Raw genomic sequence first — 18,697 nt, 5'->3', positions numbered from 1 at the left:
ACCCCGGGGCCATACTCCACTGGACCGCCGGTGGGTAGTGTGGGAAGCACCCTGTGTGGTCTCTCTGGACCTCCATACCGTAGTGATGTCAGCAAAGTCACATATCCAGAGATAAAGGACCATGAAAGAGAGTGACCTGGCTCTAAGTATTTTACTGGTTTGTGACTCCGCCCACAGTTAGAGGGGAATTAAGCAGCGCAAGAGTTAACACGCACAGGAACCCAAGAGTTAACACGCACAGGAACCCAAGAGTTAACACGCACAGGAACCCAAGAGTTAACATGCACAGGAACCCAAGAGTTAACACACACAGGAACCCAAGCGTTAACACGCACAGGAATCCAAGAGTTAACACGCACAGGAACCCGGGAATTAAGCAGCGCAAGAGTTAACACGCACAGGACCCAAGAGTTAACACGCACAGGACCCAAGAGTTAACACGCACAGGAACCCAAGAGTTAACACGCACAGGAACCCGGGAATTAAGCAGCGCAAGAGTTAACCTCTTGCTCCTACTTGACACGCAGGCGTCCCATCTAGACATCTGGAAATGCAAATGCGCTACGCTAAATGCTAATAGTACTAGTTAAAACTAAAACGTTCATTAAAATACATATGCAGGGTATTGAATTAAAGCTACACTCGTTGTGAATCCAGGCAACAAGTCAGATTTTTAAAATGCTTTTCGGCGAAAGCATGAGAAGCTATTATCTGATAGCATGTAACACCCCAAAAGACCCCTCAGGGGACGTAAACAAAATAATTAGCATAGTCGTCGCTACACATACCGCACAAATAAAATATAAAACATTCATTACCTTTGACCATCTTCTTTGTTGGCACTCCTAGATGTCCCATAATCACTATTGGGTCTTTTTTTAATTAAATCGGTCCATATATAGCCTAGATATCGATCTATGAAGACTGTGTGATAAACGAAAAAATAGCGTCTTATAACGTAACGTCATTTTTAAATTAAAAAGTCGACGATAAACTTTCACAAAACACTTGAAATACTTTTGTAATGCAACTATAGGTATTAGTACACGTTAATAAGTGACCAAATTGATCACGAGGCGATGTATATTCTTTAGCTGTCCGTCTGGAAATAATGTCCGGGTAAATCTCAACCAAAATATCCGGTCGGGGACCTGAACAAATGGCTTGTCTCTTCTTCGTTTGACCAAGAAACAAAGCCTAGGCAAATGACAAGACTGTTGACATCATGTGGAAGCTGTAGGTATTGCAATCTCAGCCCCATTTATTGTGGTTCGCCTTTATCAATGGGTTGAAGTGGCGGGTGGATATACATTTCCATTTTCAGTGATCAGATTTTCCTGCGCTTTTCGATGAAACGGATGTTCTGTTATAGTCACAGCCGTGATCTAACCAGTTTTATAAACGTCTGAGTGTTTTCTATCCACACATACTAATCATATGCATATACTATATTCCTGGTATTAGCAGCAGGGTGCTGAAATGTTGCGCGATTTTTAACAGAATGTTCAAAAAAGTAGGGGGTAGGTGTAACAGGTTAACACGCACAGGAACCCAAGAGTTAACACGCACAGGAACCCAAGAGTGAACACGCACAGCAACCCAAGAGTTAACACGCACAGGAACCCAAGAGTTAACACGCACAGGAACCCAAGAGTTAACACGCACAGGAACCCAAGAGTTATGTATGTTATGTATGTATGTATGTATGTATGTATGTTATGTTATGTATGTATGTATGTATGTATGTATGTATGTATGTATGTATGTATGTATGTATGTATGTATGTATGTATGTATGTATGTATGTATGTATGTATGTATGTATGTATGTATGTATGTATGTATGTATGTATGTATGTATGTATGTATGTATGTATGTATGTATGTATGTATGTATGTATGTATGTTATGTATGTATGTATGTATGTATGTATGTATGTATGTATGTATGTATGTATGTATGTATGTATGTATGTATGTATGTATGTATGTATGTATGTATGTATGTATGTATGTATGTATGTATGTATGTATGTATGTATGTATGTATGTATGTTCTGGATGGAGGAAGACAGTGGAGGAGCAGGACAGAGGGGTACAGTATGTTCTGGATGGAGGAAGACAGTGGAAGAGCAGGACAGAGGGGTACAGTATGTTCTGGATGGAGGAAGACAGTGGAGGAGCAGGACAGAGGGGTACAGTATGTTCTGGATGGAGGAAGACAGTGGAGGAGCAGGACAGAGGGGTACAGTATGTTCTGGATGGAGGAAGACAGTGGAGGAGCAGGACAGAGGGGTACAGTATGTTCTGGATGGGCTGAGGTTGTTCAGTGCATCACATTTACTTTGTGGTGGAAGGGAGCCGCAAATAAAAATCAGTCTGAAATTATTTTGGTGAATCAACCTATAATAACATTTATGACACTTTGGTGTACAGTAATACAACTGTGACTACATAAGGCTGTCTGATACCCCAGGTTCTGAGTGAAATCCACTAAAAGCTTTTTCCATAACCAACTACATAGACATACTGCATTATCAATAACGTGTTATGTTGACAAATCAGCAGCAGCCATATTGACCATAGTCTAAAAAATGTTCCTGATAACCAATAATAGTTTAACATACATTCTTAGAAAAAGAGGTTACTTATAGAACCAAAAAGAGTTCAATCACTTGCTTCATATATGGAGCCCATGGGATAAACTGCCACCTGCAGTTATGTCATGTTAGCAAGTCCAATCCAGCAGACTACTTCAAAATAGTGAAAGCCCTCAGTAATGTTGACTTGCTAAAACAGGTTTTGGTCCAAGTGTCTATATACCTCTCTGGTTATAAAGGACATCTGAATGCTCATCAAACAAACAGCTTTAAATAACAGTGGACAGGACATCAACATCGTAATGTATTTATTCTATACATAGACAAGTCTTACATTCCTGAGTCGCCCCTAAAAGGGAGCGTGGAGTTGGCTAATGCTTCCAGAGTTAACATCACCGTCCGACAATACCCCCGGACAGGACCAAACAGGCAGGAGAGAACCCCACCCACATTGCCAAAACACAGCCTCCACACCACTAGAGGGATATCTTCAACCACCGACTTACAATCCTGAGACAAGGCCGAGTATAGACCACGAAGATCTCCCCCGCGGCACGAACCCAAAGGGGGCGCCAACCTGGACAGGAAGACCACGGCAGTGACTCAAACCACTCAAGTGACGCACCCCTCCTAGGGACAGCATGGTAGAGCCCCAGTAAGCCAGTGACTCAGCCCCCTAATAGGGTTTGAGGCAGAGAATCCCAGTGGAGAGAGGCGAACCGGCCAGGCAGAGACAGCAAGGGTGGTGTGTTGCTCCAGTGCCTTTCGATTCACTTTCACACTCCTGGGCCAGGCTACACTCAATTATAGGACCTACTGAAGAGATGAGTCTTCAATAAAGACTTAAAGATTGAGACCGAGTCTGTGTCTCACATGGGTAGGCAGACCATTCCATAAAAATGGAGCTCTATAGGAGAAAGCCATGCATCCGGCTGTTTGCTGACAAATTCTAGGGACCGTAAGGAGGCCTGCGTATTGTGACCGTAGCGTACGTGTAGGTATGTATGGCAGGACCAAATCAAAAAGATAGGTAGGAGCAAGCCCATGTAATGCTTTGTAGGTTTAGCAGTAAAACCTTGAAGTCAGCCCTTGCCTTAACAGGAAGCCAGTGTAGAGAGGCTAGCACTGGAGTAATGTGATCCAAATTTGGTTCTAGTCAAGATTCTAGCAGCCGTGTTTAGCACTAACTGAAGTTTATTTAGATTTTTATCCGGGTAGCCGGAAAGTAGAGCATTGCAGTAGTCTAATCTAGAAGTGACAAAAGCATGGATGAATTTCTTCTGCATAATTTTTGGGGGGAGAAAGTTCCTGATTTTTGCAATGTTACAAAGATGGAAAAAAGCTATCCTTGACACAGTCTTGATATGTTCGTTAAAAGAAGAGAGATCAGAGTCCAGAGTAACGCCGAGGTCCTTCACAGTTTTATTTGAGATGACTGTACAACTATCAAGATTAATTGTCAGATTCAACAGAAGATCTCTTTGTTTCTTGGGACCTAGAACTAGCATCTCTGTTTTGTCCGAGTTTAAAAGTAGAACATTTGCTGCCATCCACTTCCTTATGTCTGAAACACAGGCTTCCAGGAAGGGCAATTTTGGGGCTTCACCATGTTTCATTGAAATGTAAAGCTGTGTGTTGTCCGCATAGCAGTAAAAGTTGACATTGTGTTTCCCAATGACATCACCAAGAGGTAAAATATATAGTGAAAACAATAGTGGTCCTAAAACGGAGCCTTGAGGAACACTGAAACGTACAGTTAATTTGGACAAACCATCTTCAGAGACAAACTGATATCTTTCCGACAGATAAAATCTAAACCAGGCCAGAACTTGTCCGTGTAGACCAATTTGTGTTTCCAATCTCTCCAAAAGAATGTGGTGATCGATGGTATCAAAAGCAGCAATAAAGCCTAGGAGCACGAGGGCAGATGCAGAGACTCGGTCTGACACCATTAAAAGGTCATTTACCGCCTTCACAAGTGCAGTCTCAGTGCTATGATGGGGTCTATAACCAGACTGAAGTGTTTCGTATACATTGTCTTCAGGAAGGCAGTGAGTTGCTGTGCAACAGCTTTTTCTAAAATGTTTGATTCAATATAGGCCGATACTTTTTATATTTTCTTGTTCAAGGTTTGGCTTTATCAAGAGAGGCTTTATTACTGCCACTTTTAGTGAATTTGGTACACATCCGGTGGATAGAGAGTCGTTTATTATGTTGAACATAGGAGGGCCAAGCACAGGAAGCAGCTCTTTCAGTAGCTTAGTTGGAATAGGGTCCAGAATGCAGCTTGAAGGATTAGAGGCCATGATTATTTTCATCATTGTGTCAAGAGATATAGTACTAAAACACTTGAGTGTCTCCCTTGATCCTAGGTCCTGGCAGAATTGTGAAGACTCAGGACAACTGAGCATTGGAGAAATATGCAGATTTAAAGAGGAGTCTGTAGTTTGCTTTCTAATGATCATGATCTTTTCGTCAAAGAAGTTAATGAATTTATCACTGCTGAATTGAAAGCTATCTTCTCTTGGGGAAGGCTGCTTTTTAGTTAGCTTTGTGACAGTATCAAAAATAAATGTTGGATTGTTCTTATTTTCCTCAATTAAGTTGGAGAAATAGGATGATCAAGCAGGCGTGAGGGCTCTTCGATACTGCACGGTACTGTCTTTCAAAGCTAGTCAAAGACCGTTCCAATTTTCTCAAAGCTGACTTCAGAGCTCAGGTTTTTCCGGAAACCAGGGAGCTGTCACGGCTGTTTGAAGGAGAGGACCAAGGTGCAGCGTTGTGAGAGTACATTATCTTTTATTAATAATAGAAAATGACGCAGACAAAACAATAAACAATACAAAAACAAACCGTGATGCTCAAAGGCAAAGTGCCATAAAGAAAGTCAACCTCCCACAAACACAGGTGGGAAAAAGGGCAACTAAGTATGGTTCCCAATCAGAGACAACAATAGACAGCTGTCCCTGGTTGAGAACCATTCCCGGCCAAACACAAAGAAATAGAAAACATAGAACACAAAACATAGAATGCCCACCGCAACTCACGCCCTGACCAAACCAAAATAGTGACATAAAAAGGATCTCTAAGGTCAGGATGTGAAAGGAGAAAGTTTATTATGACAATTTGTTTTAGTTTTTAGGGGTTCGGCTGCATCTAGGGTATAACGCAAGGTTAAATTGAGTTCCTCAGTTAGGTGGTTAACTGATTTATGTACTCTGACATTCTTGGGTAGGTGGAGGAAGCCTGGAAGGACATCTAGAGATCTTTGGGTTATCCGAGAATTTATAGCACAGCTTTTGATGCTCCTTGGCTGGGGTCAGAGCAGATTTGTTGTTGCGATTGCAAACGTAATAAAATGGTGGTCCGATAGTCTAGGATTATGAGGAAAAACATTAAGATCCACAACATTTATTCCACGGGACAAAACTAGGTCCAGAGTATGACTGTGGCAGTGAGTAGGTCCGGAGACATGTTGGACAAAACCCACTGAGTCGATGATGGCTCCGAAAGCCTTTTGGAATGGATCTGTGGACTTTTCCATGTGAATATTAAAGTCACCAAAAATGTGAATATTATCTGCCATGACTACAAGATCCGATAGGAATTCAGGGATCTCAGTGAGGAACACTGAATATGGCCCAGGAGGCCTGTAAACAGTAGCTATAAAAAGTGATTGAGTAGGCTGCATAGATTTAATGACTACAAACTCAAAAGATGAATACACAGTCGTTTTTGTTTTTGTTGAAATTTGCTAACGTAAATTTTAGCAACACTTCCGCCTTTGCGGGATGAGTGGGGGATATGGTCACTAGTGCAACCAGGAGGAAAGGCCTCATTTAACACCGTAAATTCATCAGGCTTAAGCCATGTTTCAGTCAGGCCAATCACATCAAGATTATGATCAGTGATTCGTAAATTGACTATAACTGCCTTGGAAGTGAGGATCTAATATTAAGTTGCCCTATTTTGAGATGTGAGATATCACAATGACAGGAATGGAGGAGGTCTTTATTCCAGTGAGATTGCTAAGGCGAACACCGCCATGTTTAATTTTGCCCAACCTAGATCGAGGCACAGAGAAATGTATATTATTCTCTTTAACTAGGCATGAGGCTTTATTCAACCCCTCTGTCAGCGTTGGTGAGTGGGAACCATATTTTTTACCAAGCACACGACTCAAGTTCCCCTTCTGCTCAGTCAGCCCTGACCTGCATTTCTGCTTTCTGTAAATCCCTCTGTGGTTGTTTTCCAGATGCAAGCAGCCTGGCGGTCAGTGCGGACAGGACAGGGACAGGAATAGAAGAGGTGAAGTTGTTTAGTTTCAGCTTGTGTCCAAATAAGGCGGAACAGTGCACTAATGAAAACATGTTTTTTCTTTGTGTTTGACTGAATTCCAGCATAAGATTTCAAATAATCACATTAAATGAATAATCATTCTTCTCTCTCACCCTCTCCCTCCCTTTGTCATTCCCCAGGACCTGGTTTATTCTGAGATCGTCAGATTCAACATTGACAAGAGGAAAGCACACGACCCATCTGGAGAAGACCAGAAAGATGCAGATGTCAAGCCAGCTGAGGATGTCACCTACTCTGCAGTGGCAGTGGGACAACAGCATTCTTTAAGGGAAGACACAGTTTACTCTCAGGTGGTGAGAAAGGACTGGGACATAGATGATGTATGGACTGTCTTAGCACAATAACAGTAAAGGGATAACCAGACATCCTTTACAGTATATTCACATACATTTAACTGAAATTATCTTATTGGTGTTGGATTCTGGGCTAAACTTTGAACATTGCTGTACTAGAGACATGATAGATCAGAAGTAATACTATAGTATCTGAGGGTTATAGAGAATGGTTGTTACATCAGACGTTAATGGTTATCTGTAGGAGACAGATGGCTTTGGAATATGCTGAGTGGATGGGAAGAAGTCACGGGAGTGCTATAGGTGATACAGTTGGAGAGCTTTGGACTAGACAGCAAGGGGTCAGGTCACCTTAGGAACACAGAATGGTTTATTACTCTATCACTTCGTCTTCCTGTTGGACCATAAAAGATGTAAGGATTGGAGAGAAGGAGGAGTGTCTAAATTGGAGTATACAGTTGAAGTCGGAAGTTTACATACTGTCAATACTGTTAATAATTCCTGACATTTAATCCTAGTAATAATTCCCTGTTTTAGGTCAGTTAGGATCAGCACTTTATTTTAAGAATGTGAAATGTCAGAAAAATAGTAGAGAGAAATATAAATTTCATTTACATCATTTACATTTAAGTCATTTAGCAGATGCTCTTATCCAGAGCGACTTACAAATTGGTGCGTTCACCTTATGACATCCAGTGGAGCAGCCACTTTACAATAGTGCATCTAAATCTTAAAGGGGGGGGTGAGAAGGATTACTTTATCCTATCCTAGGTATTCCTTAAAGAGGTGGGGTTTCAGGTGTCTCCGGAAGGTGGTGATTGACTCCGCTGTCCTGGCGTCGTGAGGGAGTTTGTTCCACCATTGGGGGGCCAGAGCAGCGAACAGTTTTGACTGGGCTGAGCGGGAACTGTACTTCCTCAGTGGTAGGGAGGTGAGCAGGCCAGAGGTGGATGAACGCAGTGCCCTTGTTTGGGTGTAGGGCCTGATCAGAGCCTGGAGGTACTGAGGTGCCGTTCCCCTCACAGCTCCGTAGGCAAGCACCATGGTCTTGTAGCGGATGCGAGCTTCAACTGGAAGCCAGTGGAGAGAGCGGAGGAGCGGGGTGACGTGAGAGAACTTGGGAAGGTTGAACACCAGACGGGCTGCGGCGTTCTGGATGAGTTGTAGGGGTTTAATGGCACAGGCAGGGAGCCCTGCCAACAGCGAGTTGCAGTAATCCAGACGGGAGATGACAAGTGCCTGGATTAGGACCTGCGCCGCTTCCTGTGTGAGGCAGGGTCGTACTCTGCGGATGTTGTAGAGCATGAACCTACAGGAACGGGCCACCGCCTTGATGTTAGTTGAGAACGACAGGGTGTTGTCCAGGATCACGCCAAGGTTCTTAGCGCTCTGGGAGGAGGACACAATGGAGTTGTCAACCGTGATGGCGAGATCATGGAACGGGCAGTCCTTCCCCGGGAGGAAGAGCAGCTCCGTCTTGCCGAGGTTCAGCTTGAGGTGGTGATCCGTCATCCACACTGATATGTCTGCCAGACATGCAGAGATGCGATTCGCCACCTGGTCATCAGAAGGGGGAAAGGAGAAGATTAATTGTGTGTCGTCTGCATAGCAATGATAGGAGAGACCATGTGAGGTTATGACAGAGCCAAGTGACTTGGTGTATAGCGAGAATAGGAGAATAGGAGAGGGCCTAGAACAGAGCCCAGCTTTTATTTCTTTCATCACATTCCCAGTGGGTCAGAAGTTTACATACACTCAATTAGTATTTGGTAGCATTGCCTTTAAATTGTTTAACTTGGGTCAAATGTATCGGGTAGCCTTCCACAAGCTTTCCACAATACGTTGGGTGAATTTTGGCCCATTCCTCCTGACAGGGTTGATGTAACTGAGTCAGGTTTGTAGGCCTCCTTGCTCGCACACGCTTCTTCAGTTCTGCCCACAAATTTTCTATAGGATGAGGTCAAGGCTTTGTGATGGCTACTCCAATACCTTGACTTTGTTGTCCTTAATCCGTTTTCCACAACTTTGGAAGTATGCTTGGGGGTCATTGTCCATTTGGAAGACCCATTTGCTACCAACTTCCTGACTGTAACTCTATGCAAATGTCACGCCCTGACCTTAGAGATCCTTATTTATTCTCTATGTTTGGTTAGGTCAGGGTGTGACTCGGGTGGGAAAATCTATGTTTTCTATTTCTTTGTTTTTTTTCGAGTGTGGTTCCCAATCAGAGGCAGCTGTCTATCGTTGTCTCTGATTGGGGATCATATATAAGTTGTGATTTTCTGTTTGGGTTTTGTGGGGTGTTATTTTCTGTTTAGTGTCTGTGCCTGACCCAACTGTTCGCTTTCGTTTTTGGATTTGTTATTTTTGTTTGAGTGTTTCTTGAAAATACATTTCATGAACACTTTCCACTTTGGTCCACTGTTCCTTCCACCGACGACGAGCGTTACAGAACACCCCACCAAAGAAGGACCAAGCAGCGTAGCCAGGAGGACTGGACATGGGAGGAAATCCTGGAGGGAGAAGGACCCTGGACACGGGCCAGGTAGTATCGCCGTTCAAGGGAGCAGATGGAGGCAGTGAGAGCGGAACGGCAACTATACGAAGAGTTAGCTCAACGACGGAAGCACGAGAGGCAGCCCCCCAAAAAATATGGAGGGGGCACACGGGGAGATTGGCGGAGGTAGGGTATAGACCTGAGCCAACTCCCCGTGCTTACCGTGGAGCATGTGTGACAGGTCAGGTACTGTGACTGGTCTGTCTGGTCACTGGTGATTGGTCAGGCACCGTCAGGTACGGTGTCTCCAGTGCGCATTCATAGCCCGGTGCGCACTGTTCCAGAGTGGTCATCCAGCCAGGACGGATTGTGCCGGCTCAGCGATCCTGGTCTCCAGTGCGTCTCCTCGGCCCAGGATATCCTGTGCAAGCTCTACGCACGGTATCCCTAGTTCGCCAGCACAACCCAGTGCGGCCTGTGCCTGCTCCCCGCACGTGCCGTGCTACAGGGGGTATTCAGCCTGGACGCGTTGTGCCAGCTCTACGCTCCCGACCTCCAGTGCGCCTCCACAGCCCAGTATATCCTACGCCGGCTCTACGCACTATGCCTCCAGTGCGCCTTCATAGCACAGTGCTTCCTGTGCCAGATCTCCAAGCTCACCGAGCTAAAGTGGATATCCAGCCAGGACGCGTTATGGCAGCTCCACGCACCAGCCTTCCAGTACGTCTCCTCAGTCCGGTGAGACCTGTTCCGGCTCCACGTACGAATCCTCCAGTGATGATCCATGACACGAAGCCTCCAGTGATGATCCATGGCACGAAGCCTCCAGTGATGATCCATGGCACAAAGCCTCCAGTGATGACCCATGGTACGAAGCCTCTTGTGATGATCCATGGCACGAAGCCTCCAGTGATGATCCATGGCACGAAGCCTCCAGTGATGATCCATGGCACGAAGCCTCCAGTGATGATCGATGGCACGAAGCCTCCAGTGATGATCTATGGCACTGAGACTCCAGTGATGATCTATGGCACTAAGCCTGCAGCGACGGTCCCAGGTCCGGAGCCTCCAGCGACGGTCCCCGGTCCGGAGCCTCCAGCGACGGTCCCCGGTCCGGAGCCTCCAGCGACGGTCCGGAGCCTCCAGCGACGGTCCGGAGCCCGCAGCGACGGTCCCCAGTCCGGAGCCTGGTTTTCTGATCTACGCCCCTACATTTTTTAAAGGTTTCTGTGACCAACAGATACATATCTTTATTCCCAATCATGTTAAATCCATAGATTACAGCCTAATTTATTTATTTCAATTGACTGCTTTCCTTATATGAACTATAACTCAGTAAAATCTTTTGTTGCATTAATATTTTTGTTTAGTTGTATTTATAATAAAGGGAAATGTTACCAAAAACATAACATTGTCTAACAAATGTGAGTAATTGCCTAATTGAGGGTTTGGCTGTCCAGGTAAAGACTGAATAAAGTTCTAAGATCCACAACTTGCTTGTAGTTCAAGTTCATGTTTGGGTTGATGACAAAACTAAAGCTTGTTTATTGGATTCATTAAAAGCTGTAGTTTTGGTCCTCATCCTTGTCTCTTTGAGTGTTTGTGTCCTAACTTCATTCCGGATCATGGTCCACAGCAAGGCCCAATCCTGAATGGTGGATCACATTAATGAATGACGATGTTAGGAAAAGGTGTGTGTTTATCTGCCTTGCAGATCATTATCAAGTTTACCAAATTCCTGTCCTTCATGTACAATAAACCATGAATATCTGTATCACAATAATATTACAGGGCCATTACCTGAACGGATACAAAGGTCACTGCAATGTGGCTTACAGTAAATGGGGAACTTCCTTGTCACCTGGCTGGCAGCTCTAAAAGATAGTACCTCAGCCAATTCTATAGCATCATACTGTGAGTGTACTAAAATCACGTTATATCTACAGTAACTTTGATTGGACTGTTCATGTCAACATCATACTTTCAAAATTAACCACTCATTGTTGAATTTGCGATTTCCACCTTGTTGTGTAATGTTTGTGTCCAATGGCCGATGAGCCATGATACATTTTATCTATTATTTATCTTCATATGACACAGCTTGAGAAGGATTTGCCAGTAGATTGTCGACTTGATTCATGATTATGACTGCAAGCTAAGATTTTGAAAGTATGATCTTGACATGATCAGTACTTCTTCTTCTTCTTCTGTGGATTTTATATGGTTGGAAACCACATGATCAGTGCATTCAAAGCTACTGTACACATAATTATTTATTTATTTGATGTCATTTTATCTGTGGCTAATGACCTTTAGCCTCCTTGGGTGGGCACTTCTAATGTAACTCTATGGCAGCACCCCAGGTGCTAGAATTTACGAGGTCTCCCCTTAGACTTGGCGGTGACATAGTGTCCCCATGAGTGACAGAACACTGAGCCAATCACGGCGCAATGCTTCATATTTTCTGCTGGCTTGCCCCACCACCACAGAAAGCACTGAGCTAGGCTGAAACTGCTGCATTTTGGAGCTGCTTTACTCAAGAAAACAAAAAAGAGATAATGTCTGTATGTGGCTATATTAACTCAATGATATATATACAGTGGGGAGAACAAGTATTTGATACACTGCCGATTTGGCAGGTTTTCCTACTTACAAAGCATGTAGAGGTCTGTAATTTTTATCATAGGTACACTTCATGTTATGCAGGTGAATGAGGACCCAACAGCGACTTTACAGAAACAGAGTTTATTCCAAGTCAAAACAGGAAAACTGAAACCCTCTAGTCAGTAGAGGGGAACAACTGGAGATGCGACCACAGACTGCAGGTCGCTTCGGGAAGGCGCAGGCCGTAGCTGATATAGACACCTGCTCACACGCAGCATCTGAAGAAGGCAAAAACACGACAGGACGGAACGAGGACACAGAACAGCAAACAATGATCCGACAAGGACAGAAGCGAAAACAGACAGAGAAATAGGGACTTAATCAGAGGGCAAAATAGGAAACAGGTGTGAAAGAGTAAATGAGGTAGTTAGGAGAATGAGGAACAGCTGGGAGCAGGAACGGAACGATAGAGAGAGAGAGAGAGAGGGGAGAGAGGGAGGGGGAGAGAGAGGGATAGAAAGAGGGAAAGAACCTAATAAGACCAGCAGGGGGAAACGAATAGAAGGGGAAGCACAGGGACAAGACATGACAATCAATGACAAAACATGACAGTACCCCCCCACTCACCGAGCGCCTCCTGGCGCACTCGAGGAGGAACCCTGGCGGCAACGGAGGAAATCATCAATCAACGAACGGTCCAGCACGTCCCGAGATGGAACCCAACTCCTCTCCTCAGGACCGTAACCCTCCCAATCCACTAAGTACCGGTGGCCACGTCCCCGAGAACGCATGTCCATGATCTTCCGTACCCTGTAAATAGGTGCGCCCTCGACAAGGACGGGGGGGGGGGGAAGACGAACGGGGGCACGAAGAAAAGGCTTGACACAGGAGACATGGAAGACTGGGTGGACGCGACGAAGATGTCGCGGAAGAAGCAGTCGCACTGCGACAGGATTGACGACATGAGAAACACGGAACGGACCAATGAACCGCGGAGTCAACTTGCGAGAAGCTGTCGTAAGGGGAAGGTTACGAGTGGAAAGCCACACTCTCTGACCGCGACAATACCTAGGACTCTTAATCCTACGTTTATTGGCGGCTCTCACAGTCTGCGCCCTGTAACGGCAAAGTGCAGACCTGACCCTCCTCCAGGTGCGCTCACAACGTTGGACAAAAGCCTGAGCGGAGGGAACGCTGGACTCGGCGAGCTGGGACGAGAACAGAGGAGGCTGGTACCCAAGACTACTCTGAAAAGGAGATAGCCCGGTAGCAGACGAAGGAAGCGAGTTGTGAGCGTATTCTGCCCAGGGGAGCTGTTCTGCCCAAGACGCAGGGTTTCTAAAAGAAAGGCTGCGTAATATGCGACCAATCGTCTGATTGGCCCGTTCTGCTTGACCGTTAGACTGGGGATGAAAACCGGAAGAGAGACTGACGGAAGCACCAATCAAACGACAGAACTCCCTCCAAAACTGTGACGTGAATTGCGGACCTCTGTCCGAAACGGCGTCTAACGGGAGGCCATGAATTCTGAACACATTCTCAATGATGATTTGTGCCGTCTCCTTAGCGGAAGGAAGCTTAGCGAGGGGAATAAAATGAGCCGCCTTAGAGAACCTATCGACAACCGTAAGAATCACAGTCTTCCCCGCTGACGAAGGCAGACCGGTAATAAAGTCTAAGGCGATGTGAGACCATGGTCGAGACGGAATGGGAAGCGGTCTGAGACGACCGGCAGGAGGGGAGTTACCTGACTTAGTCTGCGCGCAGTCCGAACAAGCAGCCACGAAACGGCACGTGTCACGCTCCTGAGTAGGCCACCAAAACCGCTGGCGAATAGAAGCAAGCGTACCCCGAACGCCGGGGTGGCCAGCTAACTTGGCAGAGTGAGCCCACTGAAGAACAGCCAGACGAGTAGAGACAGGAACGAAAAGAAGGTTACTAGGACAAGCGCGCGGCGACGCAGTGTGAGTGAGTGCTTGCTTTACCTGTCTCTCAATTCCCCAGACAGTCAACCCGACAACACGCCCTTCAGGGAGAATCCCCTCGGGGTCGGTAGAAGCTACAGAAGAACTGAAGAGACGGGATAAGGCATCAGGCTTGGTGTTCTTATTTCCCGGGCGATAAGAAATCACGAATTCGAAACGAGCGAAAAACAACGCCCAACGAGCTTGACGTGCATTGAGTCGTTTGGCAGAACGGATGTACTCAAGGTTCTTATGGTCAGTCCAAACGACAAAAGGAACGGTCGCCCCTCCAACCACTGTCGCCATTCGCCTAGGGCTAAGCGGATGGCGAGCAGTTCGCGGTTACCCACATCATAGTTGCGTTCCGATGGCGACAGGCGATGAGAAAAATACGCGCAAGGATGGACCTTATCGTCAGAATGGAAGCGCTGGGACAGAATGGCTCCCACGCCCACCTCTGAAGCGTCAACCTCGACAATGAATTGTTTAGTGACGTCAGGAGTAACAAGGATAGGAGCGGATGTAAAACGCTTCTTGAGGAGATCAAAAGCTCCCTGGGCGGAACCGGACCACTTAAAGCACGTCTTGACAGAAGTAAGGGCAGTGAGAGGGGCTGCCACTTGACCGAAATTACGAATGAAACGCCGATAGAAATTTGCGAAACCGAGAAAGCGCTGCAACTCGACACGTGACTTAGGGACGGGCCAATCGCTGACAGCCTGGACCTTAGCGGATCCATCTGAATGCCTTCAGCGGAAATAACAGAACCGAGAAATGTGACAGAGGAGACATGAAAAGCGCACTTCTCAGCCTTCACATAGAGACAATTCTCTAAAAGGCGCTGGAGTACACGTCGAACGTGCTGAACATGAATCTCGAGTGACGGTGAAAAAATCAGGATATCGTCAAGGTAAACGAAAACAAAGATGTTCAGCATGTCTCTCAGTACATCATTAACTAATGCCTGAAAACAGCTGGCGCATTGGCGAGACCAAACGGCAGAACCCGGTACTCAAAATGCCCTAACGGAGTGTTAAACGCCGTTTTCCACTCGTCCCCTCTCTGATGCGCACGAGATGGTAAGCGTTACGAAGGTCCAACTTAGTAAAGCACCTGGCTCCCTGCAGAATCTCGAAGGCTGATGACATAAGGGGAAGCGGATAACGATTCTTAACCGTTATGTCATTCAGCCCTCGATAATCCACGCAGGGGCGCAGAGTACCGTCCTTCTTCTTAACAAAAAAAGAACCCCGCCCCGGCCGGAGAGGAAGAAGGCACTATGGTACCGGCGTCAAGAGACACAGATAAATAATCCTCGAGAGCCTTACGTTCGGGAGCCGACAGAGAGTATAGTCTACCCCGAGGAGGAGTGGTCCCCGGAAGGAGATCAATACTACAATCATACGACCGGTGAGGAGGAAGGGAGTTGGCTCGGACCGACTGAAGACCGTGCGCAGATCATGATATTCCTCCGGCACTCCTGTCAAATCGCCAGGTTCCTCCTGAGAAGTGGGGACAGAAGAAATGGGAGGGATGGCAGACATTAAGCACTTCACATGACAAGATACGTTCCAGGATAGGATAGAATTACAAGACCAATTAATAGAAGGATTATGACATACTAGCCAGGGATGACCCAAAACAACAGGTGTGAAAGGTGAACGAAAAATCAAAAAGAAATAGTCTCACTGTGGTTACCAGATACTGTGAGAGTTAAAGGTAGTGTCTCAAATCTGATACTGGGAAGATGACTACCATCTAAGGCAAACATGGGCGTAGGCTTGTCTAACTGTCTGAAAGGAATGTTATGTTTCCGAACCCATGCTTCGTCCATGAAACAACCCTCAGCCCCAGAGTCAATCAAGGCACTGCATGTAGCACCCGAACCGGTCCAGCGTAGATGGACCGACATAGTAGTACAAGATCTAGATGAAGAGACCTGAGTAGTAGCGCTCACCAGTAGCCCTCCGCTTACTGATGGGCTCTGGCCTCTTACTGGACATGAATTAACAAAATGTCCATCAAATCCGCAATAGAGGCACAGGCGGTTGGTGATCCTCCGTTCCCTCTCCTTAGTCGAGATGCGAATCCCTCCCAGCTGCATGGGCTCAGTCTCAGAGCCAGAGGAGGGAGATGGTTGCGATGCGGGAGCAGGGAAACACCGTTGATGCGAGCTCTCTTCCACGAGCCTGGTGACGAAGATCTACCCGTCTTCTATGCGGATGGCGAGAGCAATCAAAGAGTCCACACTGGAAGGAACCTCCCGAGAGAGAATCTCATCTTTGACCACTGTGTGGAGTCCCTCCAGAAAACGAGCGAGCAGCGCCGGCTCTGCTCCAGTCACTAGAGGCAGCAAGAGTACGAAACTCTATAGAGTAATCCGTTATGGATCGATCACCTTGGCATAGGGAAGCCAGGACCCTAGAAGCCTCCCCACCAAAAACTGAACGGTCAAAAACCCGAATCATCTCCTCTTTAAAGTTCTGGTAATTGTTAGAACAATCAGCCCTTGCCTCCCAGATAGCTGTGCCCCACTCTCGGGCCCGGCCAGTAAGGAGTGAAATGACGTAAGCAACCCGAGCTCTCTCTAGAGTATGTGTTGGGTTGGAGAGAGAACACAATCTCACACTGGGTGAGAAAGGAGCGGCACTCAGTGGGCTGCCCGGTGTAGCAAGGTGGGTTATTAACCCTAGGTTCTGGAGGCTCGGCAGGCCAGGAAGTAACAGGTGGCACGAGACTAAGACTCTGGAACTGTCCAGAGAGGTCGGAAACCTGAGCGGCCAGGCTCTCCACGGCATGGCGAGCAGCAGACAATTCCTGCTCGTGTCTGCCGAGCATGGCTCCTTGGATCTCGACGGCAGTGTTACGAGCGTCTGTAGTCGCTGGGTCCATTCCTTGGTCGGATCCTTCTGTCATGCAGGTGAATGAGGACCCAAAGCGACTTGGCGAAACAGAGTATTTAATCCAGAATAAACTTTACAAAACAAAAAGCATAATACTACATGTAAAGACGAGAACGGACTGGAGACTTGATCGAGAACTGCAGGTTGCCTCGGGAAGGCACTTGAACCTAGCAGACTCAGACACCTGCTCACCACGCAGCATCTGAGGGAAACACGACACGACAGGGCAAAACATAGACACAGCACGGTGAATTATAAATGAGGATCCGACAGGGCAGGTACGGGAAACAAGGAGAGAAATAGGGACTCTAATCAGGGAAAAGGATCGGGAACAGGTGTGGGAAGACTAAATGATGATTAGGGGAATAGGAACAGCTGGGAGCAGGAACGGAACGATAGAGAGAAGAGAGAGCGAGAGAGTGAGAGAGGGAGGGGGAGAGAGAGGGATAGAAAGAGGGAAAGAACCTAATAAGACCAGCAGAGGGAAACGAATAGAATGGGAAGCACAGGGACAAGACAAGATAATAAATGACAAAACATGACATAAAGCACGTCTTGACAGAAGTAAGGGCTGTGAGAGGGGCTGCCACTTGACCGAAATTACGAATGAAACGCCGATAGAAATTTGCGAAACCGAGAAAGCGCTGCAACTCGACACGTGACTTAGGGACGGGCCAATCGCTGACAGCCTGGACCTTAGCGGGATCCATCTGAATGCCTTCAGCGGAAATAACAGAACCGAGAAATGTGACAGAGGAGACATGAAAGGCGCACTTCTCAGCCTTCACATAGAGACAATTCTCTAAAAGGCGCTGGAGTACACGTCGAACGTGCTGAACATGAATCTCGAGTGACGGTGAAAAAATCAGGATATCGTCAAGGTAAACGAAAACAAAGATGTTCAGCATGTCTCTCAGTACATCATTAACTAATGCCTGAAAGACAGCTGGAGCATTAGCGAGACCGAACGGCAGAACCCGGTATTCAAAATGCCCTAACGGAGTGTTAAACGCCGTTTTCCACTCGTCCCCCTCTCTGATGCGCACGAGATGGTAAGCGTTACGAAGGTCCAACTTAGTAAAGAACCTGGCTCCCTGCAGAATCTCGAAGGCTGACGACATAAGGGGAAGCGGATAACGATTCTTAACCGTTATGTCATTCAGCCCTCGATAATCCACGCAGGGACGCAGGGTACCGTCCTTCTTCTTAACAAAAAAAACCCCGCTCCGGCGGGAGAGGAAGAAGGCACAACGGTACCGGTGTCGAGAGAAACAGACAGATAATCTTCGAGAGCCTTACGTTCGGGAGCCGACAGAGAGTATAGTCTACCCCGAGGGGGAGTGGTCCCCGGAAGGAGATCAATACAACAATCATACGACCGGTGAGGAGGAAGGGAGTTGGCTCGGGACCGACTGAAGACCGTGCGCAGATCATGATATTCCTCCGGCACTCCTGTCAAATCACCAGGTTCCTCCTG

The sequence above is a fragment of the Oncorhynchus gorbuscha genome, unplaced genomic scaffold, assembly GCF_021184085.1.
Source record: "Oncorhynchus gorbuscha isolate QuinsamMale2020 ecotype Even-year unplaced genomic scaffold, OgorEven_v1.0 Un_scaffold_3050, whole genome shotgun sequence".
NCBI classification, from domain to species: Eukaryota; Metazoa; Chordata; class Actinopteri; order Salmoniformes; family Salmonidae; genus Oncorhynchus; species Oncorhynchus gorbuscha.
This window is presented reverse-complemented; position numbering follows the sequence as displayed.